This window comes from Lynx rufus, unplaced genomic scaffold (assembly GCF_022079265.1).
Source record: "Lynx rufus isolate CCGP_SWC_20201006 ecotype Redwood Valley unplaced genomic scaffold, mLynRuf1.p SCAF_5, whole genome shotgun sequence".
NCBI lineage: Eukaryota > Metazoa > Chordata > Mammalia > Carnivora > Felidae > Lynx > Lynx rufus.
Window position 1 is genome coordinate 51,604,424 of NW_025814867.1, and position 19,901 is coordinate 51,624,324.

Genomic DNA, 19,901 nt, shown 5'->3' on the forward strand with positions numbered 1-19,901 from the left:
TTTAATTTCAAATTTAAAGAAATGGTACAAGTTGGGGCGCCTGGGTGGCGCAGTCGGTTAAGCGTCCGACTTCAGCCAGGTCACGATCTCGCGGTCCGTGAGTTCGAGCCCCGCGTCAGGCTCTGGGCTGATGGCTCAGAGCCTGGAGCCTGTTTCCGATTCTGTGTCTCCCTCTCTCTCTGACCCTCCCCTGTTCATGCTCTGTCTCTCTCTGTCCCAAAAATAAATAAACATTGAAAAAAATTTTTTTAAAATAAAAAAATAAAGAAATGGTACAAGAGTAATATAAAGAACTCTTGTATGCCCTTTGTGTATCTTAACCAATTATTAACATTTTGCCCTATTTTATTATTCTCCCTCCCTCTCTCTCTATATGTACATATATGCACACATACACACACACACACACACACACACACACACTCAAACACATATGCACACATAAGATTGTTTTTTTTAACCATTTGAGAGAAAGTTGTCCCTAAATTACAGACAGTGACTTGTCCCTAAATACTTCAGTATATATTACCTGAAAAGAAGAATAATCTTTTACATAATTATACTATGATGATTAAATTCAATATATTTAACATTGATACAATACTATTATATAAATGTAGCCCATATTCAAATTTTATTAATTATCCCAATAATGTTCTTTTTAGCATTTTTTCCAGCTTAAGATCTAACCATAAATCATGCGGTACATTTAGTTTTCATGTCTCTTTAGTCTCCTTTAATTTGAAACATTTCCTCAGCCTTTTAATACTTTGTTTTTTTGACATTGGCATTTTTGAAGACTATAGGTCAGTTGTTTTGTATATTGTGCTTTGATTTGGGTTTGTCTTATGTGTCTTCATGATTAGATTCAGGTTATGCATTTTGGGCAGGAATTCTCCATAAATAGAGTTATGTCCAAGTGAGTGCATCATATCAGGGGACATAGGATGTTGGTTTGACTTGTTTTTACAAAGTTATCTAGGGCAAGTTTTTAAAGAGGTTTGTAAACTCACCTTTTAAAAAGCTGTCAGTATAGCTGGCTAGCAGGCAATGTTAAAGACCTTGAGTCCCTCTAAGGATTAAAGAGCAATTAGCAATATGTGATGTTGGTCTGACACTGGAGATTGACCCAAATGCTAAAAAGTGATCTCCTTTGCTCCTAACAACTGCACAAATCTAATAGCTCACAAATAGGACTAAGGTTTCCTAAACATGGTTAGATCCTGAGTGGAGAAGAACAATCATTTTCATTTCTTTCTTCCTCTTCTCCAGCCACATTCACTAAGTATTATTATTATTATTATTATTAATTTACTATTAAACCTGGACATCAGCTTTCTTATCTTTAAAGTAAAAGGGAAGGACCTGGGGATTCATAAAGTTCTTCTAGTGTCTATATGCTCCATAATACAGGCAAAGCACCTGGAATTTGTAAAACATAAAGTATGAAATTTAGGAAACCGAAAAATGTGCTTACAAGAAAGAAACAATGGAGAATTTCCCCCCAATGTTCAGCAGCCAGGAAGCGAGGTCTCCATGCCAAAGGTTGTTCTGATGTCAGTTGGAACTGTTCTTATTGGTTTCTCTGCTTTCTTGGCTGCCAGAAATTCTCACAGGGGATGATCCTTATATTTAGTAGGGTATGGAAGTTCTCTTTTTATGAAATTTTTAAAAAATATCTATTTATTTTGAGAGAGAGCAAGAGCGTGCATGCATGCACTCACAAGCAATGGGGGAGGGCAGAGAGAGAGGAGAGAGAGAATCCCAAGGAGGCCCCACGCTATCACTATAGACCCCAATGGGGGGACTCCACCTCATGAAAGTGTGAGATCATGACCTGAGCTGAAATCAAGAGTCAGACACTGAACTGAGTGAGCCACCCAGGCTCCTCATGATTTTATGAAATGTTAAAAAAGTTATTTCTAGAATTCAGAAAATTTTTAAAAATCTAAGATATTTTTTATTGTTATAGGAGAGGACTCTTTCTTCTATTCACAGAAATGTTTTATGTCTGAAGTTTTTATTTATCTGATGTGTTAACTTTTAGCTCTCCCTGGCTGGTGCCAAGGTTTCTAGGCAGCTGTTGAGGGACAGCTGGCCATTGGGTAGTTTCCAGATGAATTCCAGGTTTCCAGATAAGGAAGAACCCCACTATATTTCAGAGCAGCCTAAGTGCAAGACCAGATCAGGGATAAGGAAGGATAACTAGGCTCAAAAGAGGTTCTAAAATATCTTCTCAGTGTGTCACTGAGACCAACAGTAGGCATTTGTACAAAATCATTGCCCTTGCAGAACTTTAGAAAAGCATCATACAAAAACTCATATTATAGGTAAATAAACTGAAGTCCAGAGGGGTTGTTTTGCCCAGAATCAAACAGCTGGTAATAATATTACGTATTTGTCTAAGTACCTACTACGTGCTTGCACTTAAATACATTATATGTAATTCTCACAGTACCCATATAATGCATTATGACTCTTATTTAGAGGTAAGTCACACCAAGAAGAGTTAACTTGCCCATGCTTCCATAGCTAGTAGGTAGCAGATCCTGCTCTTTAAGCCTGGCCTGTCAGGTATCAAACTGCCTGCGTGTTTCTGTACCACATCATGTACAAAAAGCCTGGCCAGAGTGCCTCTTCCTTCCTCCTGTCTCTTACTTCTTTGTAAGAGATGTGTAAAATTTATATGGGCCAATGTTATCTGAATTCTTCAAATATACTTCCACTGTCAAAATACTTATTATATGTTGTTAGAACTTACCTATTTTCTTTCTGTTCCTTGCCTGATCACAACTTCCTCTGAGGCAAAAATTGTGTCTTTTGTTCACAATTATACCATATGCACCAGCACAGGACCTGGAACATAGAAGGTATTCAATAAATGATTATTGGGAAGAAGGAAACAAGGGAAGGAGGGAGAGAAAGGAGAATCAAAAGCAGAGAGCGAGAGAGAGAGAGAGAGAGAGAGAGAGAGAATGGATGGAGGAAATAAAGGAAGAAAATTATAGAGCAAACAAGTGGAGCTCTGACTTTATAACATTATTAAGGCTTTCTTCCTTGTTGCAAATGGCAAAGGAACCTAATGTGGTGATTTCTTAACACACACATACACACACACACACACACACACACACACACACACACAGTGTGTGTTATAGTTTGGTTTTATTTCAGCAGAGAAAATTACAAAAAGCCTAATTACTCAAAAATTAGTGCACAAGTAAGTAACTTAGGCACATCCCCTTCAATAAAAGAATATGCAAATATTAAAAAAAATTGTTGCAAAGAGTAGGCAGAACCACAGGAAAATATATTGGATACAATTACTGGTTTAAAAAGAAAGCAGAAAATAAAAATGTAGAGATGTACAGAGGATAAGGACAAAGAGTACATACACAGATAAGAAAGTACCCAGTTTCGCTGTGTACTTTTTAAAATCCATAGGACCTAATATAGTGTTGGGTAGATGGAAAAGTAAAAAATAAGAATAACATGAGTTGGTACAGTCATTATGGAAAACACTACAGAGATTTCTCAAGAATTTAAAACCTTATCCAAGTTTTAATCCATATGATCTGACAATCTTTGTAAATATATCCAAAGGAAATAAAATCAGTATCTTGAAGAGATAGCTGCACTCCCATGTTCACTGAAACGTTATTCACAGTAGCCAAGATGAAGAGACAACCTAAGTGTCCACCAACAGGTTAATGAACAAAGAAATGTGTCCATATACATATGCACAATGGAATATTATTCAACCTAAGAAAGGGAAGAAATCCTGTGCTTGCAATGACAGGGCTGAACCTGGAGGACATTATGTTAAGTGAAATAAGTCACATATAAAAGGTAAATACTGCACTATCTCACTTATATGTGGAATCCACACATAGGTGAACACATGGAAACAGAGAATAGAGTGGTAGTTACCAGGGGTAAAGAATGGGGGTGGAGTGGGAGAAATGACAGATGTTGCTCAAAGGGTACAAACTTTAAGTCATACAATGAATAAGTCCTGCAGAACTAATGTACAGTATAGTGACTATAGTTAATAAGATATTATACACTTGAAATTTGCTGAAAGAGTAGATCTCAAGTGTTCTCACCACACACAAAATGATAACCGTATGAGGTGGTAGATATGTTAATTAGCTTGATTATGGTAATCATTTCACAATGTATACATATATTTAAACATCACATTGTATACCTTAAATATATACAAGTTTTGTTTGTCAATCTTACTTCAATAAAGCTGGGGAAACACACACAACAAAACAAAAAATGAATAAACATGATTAAGAATTGATTTCCAAGATGAAATAACAGGGACTGAATTTACTCTCTATCATAAACAATTAAAGAAACAAACAAAATATATGACACAAAGATTTGCAGAGATTGGGCAACAGGCTGCACAGCTCTTAAGAGAAGGGACACAAACCAGATGAACCCTCTGACTGTCCCAGCTTACTGCCTGGAGGGTTCCCATTCCACAGTGTAGGGAGAGAGAACCCAAACAGAACCCAGAGGTGTCTCTGAGTTGAGGAGACAAGGGTGAGAATTAAGGAAGGCCAAAGCAACTATATTTCTTTTTTTTTTTTTTTTGATGCTTAGTGATTTTACTTTTCATGTGAGTGGTCTCAAATACCATATGATTATTCAGTTTAGTAACATATTCCAGCAGCATACACAACTATACTTCTCAGGGTAGAGTCACCGAGAGGGAGAGCTGCACAAAAAGGGAGTTCTCTGGAGCTCTGCAGATGTTTCCCGATAGTCTCTAGCTGAGTACTGATCAGTGTGTACAGGTGAGGAGACCACCCAAGGCAGGGGAAATAACTATTGGAAAAGAACAGACTAGGACTAACTTAATTTTCTTACTGGCAGGAGAAGGAAGACCTTGCAATTCACAGAGCATTGGAGTGAATACTCAGAAAGGTATTACCTCAGTAGTGGAGAAAATTGCCTCTAGACTGAAGTCTGTTCTGGCCTGCCTAATATATCTTAAAAGAAAGTCTTGGAAGCATCAAACTGCTTCCAAAGTAACTTCACTGCATCTCAGAAAAAGAAAGCTCCAGAGTGTTTAGGGGAATATAAAATATTTAGCAACCTGCAAGGCAAAATTCACAATGTCTGATATCTAACCAAAAATTACCAAGCATACACAGAAGAAAATAGGCCTCATGATAAGGATAAAAAAAATCAACAGAAAAGATTCAGAAATTACACTGATGATAGAATTGGCAGAAAAAGGGAGCACCTGGGGCTCAGTCAGTAGGGTATGTGATTCTTGATCTCAGGGTCATGAGTTCAAGCCCCATGTTGAGCATAGAGACTACTTAAAAAAATGTTTAAAAGAATTAGCATACAAGGATTTTAAAACAATGGTCATAACGAGAGTCCATATATTAAAAAAGATAAAGGAGGGGCGCCTGGATGGCTCAGTCGGTTAAGCAGCTGACTTCGGCTCAGGTCATGATCTCACGGTCCGTGAGTTCAAGCCCCGCGTCGGGCTCTGTGCTGACAGCTTGGAGCCTGGAGCCTGTTTCGGATTCTGTGTCTCCCTCTCTCTCTGACCCTCCCCTGTTCATGCTCTGTCTCTCTCTGTCTCAAAAATAAATAAACATTAAAATAAATAAATAAATAAATAAATAAATAAATAAAAGATAAAGGAAATCATAATCATGTTAAGTGCAGGAAGATATAAAAATGATGCAAATCAGGAGTGCCTGGGTGGCTCAGTCAGTTAAGCATCTGACTTCAGCTCAGGTCATGATCTCATGGTTCATGGGTTTGAGCCCCACATTGGGCTCTGTGCTGAAAGCTCAGAGACTGAAACCTGTTTGAGTTCTGTGTCTTCCCCACTTGCACTCTGTCTCTCTCTCTCAAAAACAATAAATAAACATTAAAAAAACTTTTTTAAATGATGCTAATCAAATTGAACTTCTAGACATGTAAACTATAATATCTAGTAGGTCAAGTCCACTGGATGGAATTAACAGCAGACTAGACTTTGCTAAAGCAAGGATTAGTGAACTTGAGGATATGGCAATAGGAACTACCCAAAATGAAAAACAGAAAGACAAGAGACCAAAATGAAATTAAGAGAGTCTCATCAGCAGTGGAACACTTTCAAGGAGCCTGTTATCCATGTAATTGGAATTCCTGAAGAAGAGGTGGAGATAAAAAAAAATATTTGATGAAATAATGGCTGAAAATTTTCCAAATTTTAAACTATAAACCTGCAGACCCAAATCGCTCAATTGACATTCAAACCCAAGAAACTTGAATAAAGATACTCCAAGGCATATAATAATAAAATTGCCTTAAAATAGTAAAAAGAAAGAATCTTAAAAACACCTAGAGGAAAACAGATTTATTATGTACAAAGGAACAAAGATAAGAATAACAACTTTGAATTAGAAAGAATGCAAATCAGAAGACAGTGGATTTACATTTATTAGTATTAAAAAATTATCATTCTAGAATCCTATACCCAGAAATATCTTTCACAAATAAAGGTGAAATAAAGACCTTTTTAGACATGCAAAAGATGAGAGAATTCATTAAAAGCAAACTTGCTCCATTAGAATTGTTAAAAGAAAATCCTGGGACACCTGGCTGGCTCAGTTGAGCATGTGACTCTTGATCTCAGGGTTGCAAGTTCAAGCTCCACATTGGGGGTAGAGATTACTTAAAAATAAAATCTTTAAAAAGAAAACAAAAGAAACTCCTTCAAGCAGAAGAAAAATCATACCAGATGGAAATCTAGGTTCACAAAAAGGAATGAAGAACAATGGAACTAGTAAATATATGGGCAAAAATATAAAGTCCTTTTTTCCTTTTCTTTTGAACATTTACTGTGTGGCAGACTCTGCTAGTTGTTTTATATGTATCACACATATCCTTACATTAACCTACAAGGTGGAAATTACTCTCCCAATTTCACTGAGGAAGAAACAGACTTACTGAGCTCAAGGCCACACATCGTAGTTAGAGTGGGGAAATCAACCATGATTCCAAAACACATACCAGGTCTTTGATAAGTAGACATTCCTTAAAAATGTGAATGCATGGGGCAATCTGGGTGGCTCAATTGGTTAAGCGTCCAACTTTGGCTCAGGTCATGATCTCACGGTTCATGGGTTCAAATCCCATGTCGGGCTCTATGTTGACAGCTCAGAGCCTGGAGCCTGCTTCGGATTCTGTGTCTCCCTCTCTCTCTCTGCACCTCTCCTGCTCATGTTCTCTCTCTCTCTCTCTCTCTCTCTCTCTCTCTCTCCCTCCCTCCCTCAAAAATAAATAAACATTTAAAACAATGTGAATGCATGCCATAGCAAAAATCAAACCTGAAAAATCACCACAGAATTTCAGAATAGGGGAAACCTTAAATAAATTTAAAACAAAACAAAAACCCTGCTTTTCTAAAGTTTATTATATAAGATTTCCCGGGGAAGTAAGCATATGAAAATAACTAATGGTCTTAGGACAAGGGGGTAGACTGAGCACACACTGCAATATATGCCTTCAGACATTCAAACACAATGGAGGACTCTCAGTGGACCAGACTAAGACGATATCTAAGAAAAGCATATGCAGTTTAGGTAATCACAATACGAAGCTTCCATTCTGGTGGTTAGTGGAGAAATCTATTGCAAAAAAAAAAAATGGATACACAATAAAAAATCATCATAATTTGAGGAAAGTCATTGTCTTAAAAAAAAGAGGTAGACAAAAGAAAGAAAAGAATCTACCTATATACAAAGAAATAGAGTTAATAAAACAGAACAAGAATTTAAAATAATTAGGTTTAATATCCCCAGTGAAATAAAGGAAAGAATTGCATCTGTGAAAAAAGGAGGTTCTAAAATAAGAATAGAATATTATAATAATAAATTAGTGATGTTGGAAATAAAAGTTAACTCCTAATTTATAGGAAGGAAAAACTCTTTGCATGTCAAGGTGTAGTGTTTTTCAATTTTTCAATGGGAAAGAAACACCTGTTTTTGGTAGCTGTAGCTGATCTGCTGAAAATCTGAAAAGTATAAAGTAAGAAGCATAAAGCTATAAAGTTTCACTGGAACCAAATAGCTAACAAGTTTCCTACAGAAGCTGCCTTGTCAACCTTCTTTCCTATGTGCAAAAAAAACACAAAAACCAAAACAAACAAACAAAAAGCACAGTGATTTTTTTTCCTAAGTGTGTAGTGTTCTCTTTAATAACTGACACAAATATGGCAAGAGAAACAAAAAGCCAGATAGCCAATGGTAGCATGAACCCACATAGCTGACTTGACCTGTTTAGTAACAAAGGATGGGAGTGAAGTGTTATACCAAGTAGTTCCATGTTCTCCTTAACCCTCTTATTATGATGGGCCAAGCAAATTAATAACTGTAAAGGAGCAAGAAAATAAAAGACTTCCTAGAATTTTAATGAACCTCAAATGAAGGCTATTGAGGAGGTCATTTCATAGCTCAAAATTAGCAAGAAGGAAAACAAGACAGTGAAAAAAAAACAACTAAAGATTTGGATTAAGTAGCCGGGTTTAAACATGCTGAGACACAAGACTGTCAGGATTTTGAATTTCTATTGACTCTGAGGCAACAACTTTCTCTTGTCTGAGCTGAACAAACATCACCCAGGATGCACCCTGGAGCCAGTTGTATGATCACAGGAATAATCCTGGAATGCTAATGGCAACCTGATCGCACAGGTAAGCAAGGAGGTGTGTGCAATCCAGCCGCAATTCTCCTGCACACTGACATGACCCAGAGCCTCTAAGGTGTAAGGGACCTCACTTCCCACTGCTGTCCTTGAAATGTGATTTTGATAGTTTCAAGCAACTTGCTGAAAGAAGATGATCTAAAGGAGAAAACATCTTATTCTGGTCAAATTGGCTCAATTTCTTTTTTCTCCCTTTTTCAAGTTTTTATTTAAATTCAAGTTAGTTAACATACAATGTAATATTAGTTTCAGGTGTAAAATATAGTGATTCAACACATCCATATATCACCTAGTGCTCATCATAAGTGCCCTCCTTAATACCAATCACCTATTTAACCCCTGCGCCTGCCCACCTTCCCTCCAGCAACCCTCAGTGTGTTCTCTACAGTTAGGAGTCTGCTTTATGGTTTGCCTCTCTTTTTCCCCCTATGTTCATCTGTTTTGTGTCTTAAGTTCCACATATGAGTGAAATCATATGGTATTTGTCTTTCTCTGACTGACTTATTTTGCTTAGCATAATACATTCTAGTTCCATACACACTGTTGCAAATGGCAAGATTTAAAATTAATATTCCATTATATATATAATATAAATGTATATATATAATATAAGTGTACGTATATATATATACACACACACATACACATACCACATCTTTTTTATCCATTCATCAGATATTGGACATTTGGGCTCTGTCTATAGTTTGGCTATTGTTGATAGTGCTGCTATAAACATCGTGGTATATGTGCCCCTTTGAATCAGTATTTTTGTATCATTTTATTTATTTCTTTTCAGAGAGAGAGAGAGAGAGAGAGAGAGAGTGTGTGTGTGTGTGTGTGTGTGTGTGTGTGTGTGAATGGAGGAGGGACGGAGAGAGAGACACAGAAACTGAATACTGAGCTGTCAGCACAGAGACTGATATGGGGCTGGAACCCACGAACTGCAAGATCATGACCTGAACCAAAGTGGGATGCTCACCTGATGTACCCCTGAGCCACCCAGGCACCACTAGTATTTTTGTTTCCTTTGGATAAATACCTAGTAGTGCAATTTCTGGGTCACAGGGGGTTCTATTTTTAACTTTTTGATCAACATCCGTACTGTTTTCCAGAGTGGCTGCACCAGTTTGCATTCCCACTAACAGTGTAAGAAGGCTCCCTTTTCTCCACATCCTCGCCAACACCTATTTCCTGAGTTGTTCATTTTAGCCATTCTGGCTGATATGAGGTGATATCTCATTGTAGTTTTGATTTGTATTTCCCTGATGATGAGTGATGTTGAGGATCTTTTCATGTGTCTATTAGCCATCTGTATCTTCTTTGGAAAAATGTCTATTCATGTCTTCTGTCCATTTTTTATGGATTGTTTATAAGTTCTTTGCATATTTTGGATAGTAACATTTTATCAGATAGGTCAATTTCTTACCAAAATAAAACAAATTTTTTGAACTGTTGATAGATCTTTTTAGGACTCTGTAAGCAAGCCCTCCCTGTGTAGTCTTGACATTAAAATCTTGTCATGACTGCATAATGGTGGTCATATTCTACTCATTCTGGATAATAAAAGTAGGGAATAACCAGAAACGGGCAAAATCCATTTTTCCCCCTATACCTGCAAAACACTGGTCCCTATAAAATGCTCAAAGGAAAGAAGAGTTTTGTAACCCAATAATTTGGGACAGTGCAATATAATATAAGTTTCTCCTGAAGAGTCAGAATTCATATTTGAATATTAAAGGCCCTGAGATGGCCTACAGTAAGTAACACTAAGTAAATATTTATAGTAAATATTTATAAATAAATAAATAGTGAACTTTGTTAAACCCAGAATTTTTTTTAGTTTGTTTCAAGTTTTTACTTAAATTCTAGTTAATTAACAAATAGTGTAATATTAGTTTCTGGAGTAGAATTTAGTGATTCATCACTTACACATAACACTCAGCATTTCTCAAACTTATTTGTTCACAGATCTATTTGTCCATCCATCCATCTATCCGTCCATACATCCATCCATCCAGTCATACTAACAATGATTCATCTCATGGAACTAATGTTCCATGGAGCACACTTTGGAAAATATGGTATACTAGGCACACTTTCAACTGCTTATTTTCACCTCTGTGAGGCTTTCCTCAATGTGCCAGTCAGAATTACCACAGTCCTCTGTGTTCCCATAGAACTTTCACAAACTATTTAGAGGATGCATAATGAGATTAACAAGAGTTTGAGGAATAAATCTGATGAATGTAGTAGCTAATAGTGTATGTGTGTCTCCTTAGACTATACACTCCTTCAAGCATGAGGTATATTCTTACTCATTTTTATATTCTTAGCGCATAGTGGATTGTTAAATATTTGTTCACTCATGTGGCTACATTGTCTCTCATCTTTGCTTTTCTCTGTGTTTCTGCTCCATTCTCTTGACCACTGCTTTCCTCTGCAGGGCTTATAGTTTCTGTTTCCTTGGGACTTCATCTCACACCTTGACTGGCTTAGAGTCAACTTTGGCCCTGACTCTATATGACTTTTGAGATCTAGAGAACACTAGAGTTACTGTGTCACGTGGTTCAAATTTTAAGAAAAATCTGATTTAATTCAATGAATATTTTGTTCTTTATTTTTTTTAAGTTTATTTATTTTGAGAGAGACAGAGACAGTGTGAGTAGGGGAGGAGCAGGGACAGAGGGAGAGAGAGAGAATCCCAGGCAGGCTCCATACTGTCAGTGTAGAGCCTGATACGGGGCTCAATCCCATGAAACCACAAGATCATGACCTGAGCCGAAATGAAGAGATGGCTACTCAACCAACAAAGCCACTCAGGCACCCCTTTTTGTTCCCCTTTAATCAGGCCTATCATTGGTCCAATCAACAGTGGTCTGTCTGGTCATGCATAAGGAAAGATGGATGCCCTGTATGTGTGCACAGGGCAGTTTGGAGGAGAAGTCAAGCATTACTGGAAAATTGACAAGTCTACCCATTCCACCACCACCTTCATGCCAGGCATACTTGCTGTGGAGATGCCCTCAAGTATCAACATGGATCCATTTAGTCTCTTTTCAGATTTATACTTCCACTCATCAGAAAGAAGTAAAATAGTGAAGCATCATAGTACTTAAAGGAAAACAGCCAGGTAAGGTTTGAGGGAAGCAGGAGTCTCTGGCATTCGTCTAATGAAATAATTAGCCATTGAATAATCAAAGTTAACACAGCACCAAAGAATACTATGTAATGCATATGTTTGGTTTCTTCAACACCTACTTCAGTGGCTTAAGGTCAGTAGACAAAGAGTTTCAGCTAAAAACACAATGATTTTTCCACATACATGAGATTTTCCAAGTGGTCTATCTAAAACAACACACATCTAGTTCCAAAAAAGTTCCCTCTTATAATCATAGGTGGTTTTGAGCACTTTCAAAGCACTTTCAAAGGTGGTTAAAACAATGCCTATAATTTTTCTTTAATATTGATCCCTCTTTACCACCTACAAGAATTTAAAAAAAACCCTTCTATTTATATTGTTAAATGATATAATTGTTTGGTTTTTAGTGTTAGAAGAAGTTTTTAGTGTTGAATTCAGCAGCACCAGCCATCCCCTCATTTCAAAGCTAGTCATGGGGATCTATAAGCTATTTTTATTGTTTAAAAAACCCTAACGAAAATCAACATTTATCCCTATTAAAACTCAGGAGCAGGCTAATTCACCAGTTTTCTTTGCGTTAAGCTTGAACATTATTTGCTCAATGATAATGCTGACAATTTTACCTTAATCAGAGGATCGGGTGGGGCAGTTATAACCATAGAAGTCCAATTTTTCTTTCCTTCTTGCCTCAGTCCCCATAGAAAAAACCTTCTGCTATCAGCAGCTCTCCTGCAGAACTGTAGAAGCAGCTCCCATCCCTCCTTCCATCCTCTTATTCCTCTCCACAGAAACCAGAAGAGTCTGTTTGATAACATTGGAAGGAGCCTAGCATTCTCCAGGGCCTCTTCTCTCTGTTGAGCAGGGTTAGTGCATTAAATGTCCCATTGGAAGCAGAATCTCATGTGTGCTTCCTCCTGGAGCTTCCTGTGTTACCCCAAGAATTAAGAGGAGAGATCCCACTGTTCTTAGGCTTCCATGATGGTCATTGGCAGAGGCTGGGGTAGGTGGTGGGGATGATAAGTGAGGATGGCCCAGCCATGCCCAGCTCCCAGATTGGGAGTCATTTCTAAGACGTTTTCTAAGACGAGAAAAGGGGTAACATTTGATGCCCGCTCAACTCAGTATTTTGCATTTATCCAGAGTAAGCCAAAATGTGGAGAAGAAAAATGGTATGTAGTAGAATTTAGGCACTAGACCCCTTCTTTACACTTCTGACAATATCTTCAATTTATTTAATTGGAGGAGGGAGAATTAACATTTAATAAGTGAAATTTGATAGATGGAGTTTTTAAAAGCATCATATCCACTTGGAAAGAGGAGGCTTAAAAGGTGGTCATTGATGATAACATTTGGAAAACACTGATCTAATTCTTTCATTTCTCAGACCAGAAAGCTGAGATCCAGAGCACTTAAGTCAAGATTAGTCACATTTTTAGTGAGCAGCAGAGCCAGATCTGGAGCTCAGATCTCCTGACCAGTCTCTGTGGGGTCTCTTTCCACCCCATCCTGTCTCAAATCCAGCTGGTGAATTGGGTCAGGAAGATCTTTAGAACATAACATTGTTTGAGCTAATGATTCTGATCACTGGTCTACAAGAAGCAATTTGGGGATGGGACTCCTGAGCACAGTGGTTTCTAACCTTGCCTATACATATGATCCATTTGGGGAACTTTTAAAAATCCCAATGTCCAGGTGACATCCCAGAGCAATTAAATGAGAACACAGGAGGTGGGACTTAGGCACCACTATTTTTAAAAGCTCCCCAGGTGATTCCGATGTGCGGCCAATTAGAGAAACACTGCCCTTACATTTTCCTCAGTAAAGACAGATGCAAAGGTTTTGATTAAGAATTACTTTAACCTCAAGCAGCCAGAGGGCAATTAGGAAGCACTTAAAATTAACTCAACTCCCACTAGCACAATGCCTTGTGCATAGAGATAATCAATAAATATTTGTTGCTGTAGGAAGATGTGCCACTTAAACATCAGCTTTGACTTAAATCAACCACCAAAAATAAGAGTTACTCTTTACTGAAATATTAAGAGAATGTGGATTGGTGAGGCAGACTGGAGCCTGTTCTCTTGAACACAACCTTTGTGGAGAACAAAAAAACCTCATTCACTCTGTGGGAGCTCAGAATTTGTTCCTGAAATCTACAAAGACCAGACAGGAACTAAATTTGGGTGATTCTCTCTTCCTTTCTATTCTTCAAATGGTCTCTTTTTTAAAACAGAGAAGACATTTTAGTTAACTGCCCCCCTCCACTTAATCCCAAAGAAAGGATGATGGATTCAGTGTATCTCCCCATAAGACTGGTCATGATGAACAGATGAAAGCCAATACTAAGAAGGCTTTGGGTGAAGAGGAACAGTTATTTCCTGTCTTCTCTGGGATTGGGTCAAGGATAGTATGGAAAAGAACCCTAAAATTGGCACCCCAAAATCAAAGCATTCATTCTTCCTTTGCTGCTAAGTAGCTACGTGATTTTAGGGGCAAAAATCTCCTTGGGATCAGTGTTCTCATTTACAAACTGGTGACACCTTTCTTTTACAGAATTGAATGTGAGATTGAATGAGGCAGTAAATGGGAATGTTGTGCAAGAGACATAATGTTTTCTAAAGATGTAACCAATCTGGACCTTGGAAAAGTTAATATTCAATTTAGTATTCCAGAAAGCCAAAAATACACATTCATACATTTATTAAACAAAATCTAATGAGAAATGATCGGTGCTGGGTGTTGCTCTAGGAAATGGTGATACAAGAATGAATTAGATAGACAAGCTTCCTGACCTTAGGTTGTTTACTGCCTAAGAAATGAAGGAGATTGCACAAAGCAGTGAGCCTTCACTGTGTTATCCTGCAGTAACAACCCCCAAATTTCACGTGGCTTACAATCACTACTTTATTTTTTTCCATTCATGTTATATGATGTTGGTTGTGACTTTGCCCACCTGTCTTTTCGTTCTGAGATCCAGGCTGAAGGAGAACTTTTTACATAAGATATGCTGACCCCATGGCCAAGGAAAAGCATTTGGGCTGGTGCAGACACACCATGGCTTGAAACCTCCCACGAGACCCACTGTATGTTGTATTCCCTTGCATTGGCTCCAGCAGGTCACATGGCCAAGCTGGCCATCAATGAGACAGGCAGGGTTACTCCTCCAACAAACTCTGCCAAGTTACATGGCAATAGGCAGGGATATATAACCCTTCTCCAGAGGCAAGTAAATAACTGAGAGGGATGATAGAATCTGTCCCACAGTGGGCAATCTCAAGATGATGTGATAAGCTGAAGTAAGGAAAGTGTAGGGCATGATGGGAAGCCAAAGGAAGGCCATTCAACTCCATTAGAAGTATGGATTTGGGGAAGGTATCCCAGAATGAGTAGTAATTACTCAAGTGAGTGGGATTGAAGGAGGGGGTAATGTTTTAGGCAAGGGAACAAATGCATATAGAAGGGTCCGAGGCAAGAAGAAATGTGACATATTTGTATTTTAAACTTGGAATGGAAGGGAGTAGGGATAACTAAAGCTGAATGGTTTGGGGCCTTATAAACAGGTTGCACACATACTTTTTCTTCCACCATATCTTCCCAGTCTACTTTTGAGAGTAAAAGGAGACATTGTTAATAAGTATACAGTTAATATTTATTGCTAATAAGTATAAGGCATGAATCAGGACTATCCCAGGGAGACCAGGGAGGTTATCTGACTAACAAGCCATGATATGGCTTGGACTTTATCCTGTGTACAAGTATTGGGAGGGTCCTAAGCAGGGAAGAGGCAGGTTTACATTTTTACATTTTAAGAAGCTCATTCTGACTATAATGTGGAGGATGAATTGGCAAAGTAAAGTAGACCATAATTCCTAGTAATAATCCAGGTGAGAGAAGACGGAAGGCTAGACACACACACACACAAGTGTTACCTGTCATATACAAAAGATGGGTTCATTTCTGAGGCGCTTGGGTGGCTCAGTCAGTTAAGCATCCCACTTCGACTCAGGTCATGATATCGTGGTTCCTGGGTTTGAGCCCCACATCAGGCTCTGTACTGACAGCTCAGAACCTGGAGCCTGCTTCACATTCTGTGCCTCCCTCTCTTCCTCTGCCCCTCCCCCACTTGTGCTTGCTCTCTCTCTCTCTCAAAAATAAATAAACATTAAAAAATATTTTTTAAAAAGGATGGGCTAATTTCTGCCAAATGAAATATTTCTGACCTATAAAATTCCCATAAGGTCATGTGTTCATTCCCAGAGTCATCAGGAACAAAAGAAGAGTCTCACATCTTCAGACCATAATAGTAGAAGGAATACTTTAGTGATTATAGGAGTCCTTTCTGTCACTAAACATTCAAGAAAGACTCCACCTAAACACTTACACATGATTCTTGGTTCCAAGAGACTGGCTTTCCCTGAGGATTTCTATGTGAAAAAGTGGTTGCTATGCACATCCAGCAGAAATGCTTTGTGTCCAAGACAGGTCAGAATTGGGGTGTGTTCCAACTACCTGGGATTGGTAGCACTATTGATTCATGTCTGAGATCTGCCAGGTATTTATACTGAAAGCCCTAAAGTGAAAGAGGTCAGCATTACTGTCTGGGCACTTTCAGCTGGGGCATCTTTAAGCTGAACACACTTGCTTCTCTGTGGTTCAAGCTAACCAGCTAAAACTGGGGAAGATCAGTTAGCAAGGTTGCATTGCCTTCTGTGTAAGAATCCCGGGGGTGAGTAGAATTTCTAACTGAGTAATTCTGATCAGGGAGGATTAACCCTAACCACTGGCAGAACAAAACACCAACATGGAATGAATCAACGGCTCCAGGAGGCCTTTCCACCACCTAGATGATGCCATTCTTCCCACATTAGGCTTGGCTTCCTTTCTCTGTCTCTGTTTTGTGTTTTTGTTTGGTTTTGCATGTTTGGTTTTTGCACATATTCCCTTCTATCAGACATACACAAAGCACTTGGAAATGAAAGTATAGCAAAAAAAGTATATTCTTTTATCCCAAGTTCTGACTACAGAAATTACACTGTCCCATGATCTCATTTCCATCATGCATATACTGTCCTCTTGCTTATTTTGCAGTTTTGTAGATCTGTCTGACATGTTCACAGTGCTATACTACATGACTCTTTCCCTCACCTCTGCCATTCTGCTCCCTCTTTTCCTCCCCAGACTCTTCCAGTCAGGCTTCATAGCTGTTAACAATCTCATGGAGTTTCCTACTCCGTGTTTTCATCCCCATCTTGCCCCCAGCAGCTCCACTGATAACCCTCTCATTAGTTTTCCTTTTCTACCAGCCTGCCTTATCCAGCTTCCAAAATATTTTAAAAGGAAATGCCCTTGAATAATAATGATGGCTACCACTTTTTGACAGCTTACAATGTGACAGGATGAGTATGAACTGCTCATTTCATCCTCACTATACTCAATGGCACAGGTGCTGTTATTAGTCTTATTTTACAGAACTGGAAACTGAAGTCAAGTCCATAGCCAGAACTGGGAGATAAAGTGCTATTTCTGTGCCTCACATAGAGTATGTGTATGAGTTAAAATTGTGTATGACTGCAAGTAATAGGAAGAAAAAAAACTTCAATGTTTGGGGCGCCTGGGTAGCTCAGTCAGTTAAGCATCTGACTTCAGCTCAGGTCATCTCACGGTTCCTGAGCTCGAGCACCGCGTCAGGTGAACTCAGGCTCTGAATTGACAGTGTGAAGCCTGCATGGGATTCTCTCTCTCTCTCTCTCTCTCTCTCTCTCTCTCTCTCTCTCTCTCCCCCTCCTGAGATTCTCTCTCTCTGCCCCTCACTCACTCACACCCTCTCTCTCAAAAATAAATAAAGACTTTAAAAGTCAATGTTTTAAACAGTGATGTTCTTTTTTCAAATTGCAAGCAATACAGAGGAAATATTTGTTCAGATTTGTTCAGCAATAAAACAATGCCAGGATTGATGTCTCCCAAGATGGTGTCACAGTTCCAGTGACAGACCTACCTTCAGAGCTGGAAGAGAAAGTACTTTCTCCTTAAGAGTCTTTGTCTTTGGGGGAAGGAAACTATCCTACCCCACTCCTAGTCCCCACCCTCCATAGGAACTACCACCACTAGCAAATTTTCCTTACTTCTCATTGGCCAGAACTGGGTGCATTCCTCCCTCTCACTGCCATAGATCATTTACTGTCCAGGGATAAGGAGTTGGCCATGACTAATTTAGATTAATCATAATTTGTTCCTTGGAGCTAGGGTGGAAAGTATCTCTACTCAGTAACTGAATAAACTGGGATTATGTTACAGGGAAGAAGGGATAGATATGGCTATTAGGGAGGCAATTTACAGTACCTGCCAACATTCAACAGATGTTAGCTCCTATCTCCACCCACTGTAGAGAGGGATCATGGTTCAAGTGCTGGGTCTGCCACTTATGTGCTTTGTAATCTCAAGCAAGATACTTAGCCTCCCTAGACCTCAGTTTTCCCCATTTGTAAAATGGGAATAATATAATGAAGTTGTTATGAGGCTTAAGTAAAAAAAAACAATGTAAATAAATACTAGGATGACTATTTACCAAGTGCTATGCCTACCAAGTTCTCTCATCATTCACTTTCCGCTCTGATGTCACCTCCACCACCCCCAGGCCTTCTCTGACCAGGACTAAACTGTGCATGGGGCACTCTCCAACTTGGGTTTTCACTATGGCAGCCAGGTTCAGGTGGATGGCCCTTGTAGATGCCACAAGGTAAGGGTAGGGTCAGTCAAATGTTTGGAAGACAGCTAACAACTTGCCTCCATTCCTCCAAATATCTGAGAGTGTCTGGTTCAAAGGGCATGCATCAACATATTTTTAAAGCTCTAAATATTTTGTGGGAGTCAATGCAAATTGATTCTCTGGTAATTTGAAACACCAAGAGCTAACTATATTCCCTTAACTCATTTTGATCTCTGATTATCTGATATATTTATTAAAGAGCAATTGGTCATCTTGTCAGCTGAACTACTCATCATTTTTTGTAGTTTCTTACTGAATAGCTACTTTCTTCTTCCTTGAAAGCTAAAATACCCACCAAAATAACTCAGTATTCCAGCCTCTGTTCAAGGCTACCAGAATGTGGATGTGAATCCTGGAGATGCAGCAGCCATCTTGCAACCATGAGGCAGCAGGTATGAAGAAGAAGCCAATGCTGAGAGGGACAGAACAAAAAATCAAAAGGGCACTGAGACATTGGTGACAACACATAGCTGCTAAACAGGTCTGTACTATCTACCCCCCAGACTTCCTAATAGCTGAAAAAGGAAAATATACTAAAGCCCTATAGGTGGGTTCCTGTTACCAATGGCCTGATACAATTGCAACTGATGTCCATTCCAATTGTGTTGCAGTTAAAGTAATGCCATGTGGGTGGCAGTGGGATTTCATAACATTATGGGGTGAAAGAAAACTTGGACTTCATCCTATGAAGTGATTTTCATTTAAAATTAGTACTGAGCCCAGGGTAGAAGTGGTCAGCCCTAAATGTCCTTTTGGGCCCTTCCCTCCTTTATTTGCCTCTCTTCCTTAATGAAGAGATAATCACCGAATATCTCTGAGCTTGGTGTCTGACCTGTAGTGAGCATTCAGAAAATAGTATTGATTACCTTATTTAGGTTATGGCAGTTTTGTTTTTACTATCTTTAAACTGATGGCAATAATATTGTGCTGAATTGTCATGATTAACTGAAGTGACATGTGGGAAGCAGCTGGAACATTCAGTCATTTATCCAACAAGCATTAGTTGAGCATTCACTATGATCGAGGCACTGTTCTTGGCACTGACGATACGGCAGCAAGCAAGAAAGACAGGGACCCTGTTCTATCCTGGTGGGGGCAGACAGACCGTAAACCAGAAACACGTGAGCCACCCAGATCATGTCTGCTGGGGATTACTGCCAGCAAGAAACCAAAACAGGGGCTGGGATAGAGGCATGAACAAGTGTTTATTATAGTCAGGGTCAGGGGGGCCTCGGGAGAGAGGTTTCATCACAGCTGAAACTGAGTGAT